This window comes from Sardina pilchardus, chromosome 9 (genome assembly GCF_963854185.1).
Source record: "Sardina pilchardus chromosome 9, fSarPil1.1, whole genome shotgun sequence".
Lineage (NCBI taxonomy): Eukaryota > Metazoa > Chordata > Actinopteri > Clupeiformes > Clupeidae > Sardina > Sardina pilchardus.
In genome coordinates this window covers 21,669,994-21,672,493 of record NC_085002.1, presented here as the reverse complement: position 1 = coordinate 21,672,493, position 2,500 = coordinate 21,669,994, and the positions used below count along the sequence as shown (strand labels likewise).

The 2,500-nt window shown below is 46.8% G+C and overlaps 1 protein-coding gene across 4 annotated transcripts in view; it reads right to left on the bottom strand.

Moving 5' to 3' along the window:
• Positions 1–2,500, bottom strand: part of nfasca (neurofascin homolog (chicken) a) — a 66,815-nt gene that overhangs the window by 48,110 nt on the left and 16,205 nt on the right. For all 4 annotated transcript variants that reach the window (XM_062546324.1, XM_062546325.1, XM_062546326.1 and 1 more), the window contains exon 2: positions 678–739. The gene's annotated coding sequence lies outside the window, so the exon portion shown is untranslated. The remainder of the gene's footprint in view (positions 1–677; positions 740–2,500) is intronic.

Below are 2,500 nucleotides of genomic sequence, written 5' to 3'. Positions count from 1 at the left end.
TGAGCAGAATGTATAGGAGTGTGGCCTACATAATTCATGCTAAATACAAAAACATCACCTCTAAGTTCAAATGCACACTGAATCGTAATAATATCTTGTGGGATACTCCTGTACTAAAGCTCAATTCTTCCAAAGGCCTAGTTTACAAACATATACACACGCACACATACACACACACACATAACTACGCACACGTGCACAAATACACACACACACACACACACACACACACACACACACACCCCAAATCTGGTTGTAGGGAGCCAGTGTATCACCCCAAATCAGGCATCAGCCCAGGGGAGGGTGTCAGAGCCTGAATTATGTAATAACGGCCTGAAATGGAAATAAATAATCTGCTTGCTCTCGAGACCCATACATCTGAAGTGTGACGATATAAAAAGCCTGTAAATGTGGGTCACAGAAGCCAGGGAGGGCCATGAACTCACGCCAGCAAGCGCCGGGGTGTCTGAGGCTATGGGCTTACTGTATGTGCCAACACACACACAGAGACACACTCACACACACACACACACACACACACACACACACACACACACACACACACACACACACACACACATACACACACACACACCACACATAAACACACACACACACACACACACTCACACACACACACACACACACAGGGTTTCGGGATCAGTGGACTCACTCACCGCTGCGTCTCGGAGCTCTCGGGGTAGTCTCAGTGGCGGAGCGGGCAATCACCTCCGAAGGCCTATGGGGAGAGAGAGAACAGAGCCAGGGTCAATTGGCTGCACGACGTTCGAGGCTTTTCAGCACGATGGATGTCAACACATGGATTGTGGCTAAAGCTAATAAGAACGCTTCAATTTACGACACGGTGAGAGTGGAAATACTGTATATAACAACACTGGTGGCTGAGAGAAACAAGATGGGAGCTGATAATAGTCAAAGCAAACCACTTCCCTATATCAGTGTCTGAGCACTGGTGCATGAAAAAAATGAGCGCATTCTAACTTTGTGGTGACAGCAACAGGCAGAGCAAACATTAGCGATTTGCAAATGCAAATCAGGAGCATTCTCTCTGTCTACAACAACGGTGCCATTCATTCAACTGAACTCAAATCAGTGCTCAGCACTCAGCACTCAGGCAGTTCAAAGGCAGAGAGCACGTAGCCCGTGTTGATATCCGTGAGCAGCCTCATGTTACCGGCCGCGCTAGAAGTGTGTACACCGCAACACACCGATCTGAAGCAGCCATGGCATAAAAGACCCCACCAGTGTGGCTCCTGTTGGCAGACATCTTCACCCAGATGGGCCCTCCGCCACACGGCCTGCCAAGGCCACGTTTATTTGGTTGATGCCATGTTTAAAAAGCTGGAAAAAACCACCCACGCGATGGCCCGCACAACAGAAAAGCGAGCAAATAATATCAGTGCTGTTATCACGGCTTTGTGTCTTGTCCTTTGTTCTGCAATTAGCGAGCCTCTCTACCTGAGTTTTTCTCGCTGCATGGAAATGATCTAATTCTAATTCATGCAAATGGACTCGTGCTGCATGGATGATGCAAATCGAACATCTGTGTGTCTTGGCCTGCTGTATCACAGCCAGCGGTCAAGGACAGACAGATAAAAAAAAAAAAAAAAAAAAAAAAAAAAAGCCAAGCTGGTCAGATTGCAGTGCCCAATGACGCTTCACCTTTTCCCGCTGCCTGAATACACGTAACCATTACCCAGTGCGGTTCTAGCTCATTTCCTGTGTCCTAGTATACACCAGATGTTCTAATATTTCCTATACAGATGTTTTGATTGCATAGGTGCAGATGGTCAGATTTATTAGCGAGGATGCAGATGTGTACACAGGCCAGTGTGTTTTAGGTGAAGTGCTCGAGTGCCTTAGGGTCACAGCAGCCCTACTTGCTGAAGTGTGAGTCACCCCCACCACACACACACAGACACACACACACACACACACACACACACACACACACACACACAAACAGCGAGGCAGCATTGAGGGGTTGCCACCCTCACACAACAATCCCCAATTTCACAGTTTAGTCACACACACTCTCTTTCTCACACTGTCCTTATCCATCCCACACTATTCAGATGCACACTCACAAGCATACTATTATTGTGGCAAAACAAACGTTTATGAAATGGGCTGATGGTAGTGCATTGTCTAAGGAGATGGGCTAGCATGGAGTAGCCAGACACATTATGGGTTTGCCTCCCAGGTGTCACCATGGTGCCCTTGAGCAAGGCACTTAACCCCAAGTTGCTCCGGGGCCTTGTACAAATTGACATAAAAATATATATTAGATAAGGCCTATACTGATTCTTCTATCAGTTGTTGCCCTCCCATAAAATTAACCAAAGATCCCAAATGTCACATCTAATTCCCCTACCACACGTGTGTGCAGACACACACACACACACACACACACACACACACTCTATCCCTTTCAAAATGATAAGGATATCAAAGGAAAAGTTACCATATCAGTGAAACC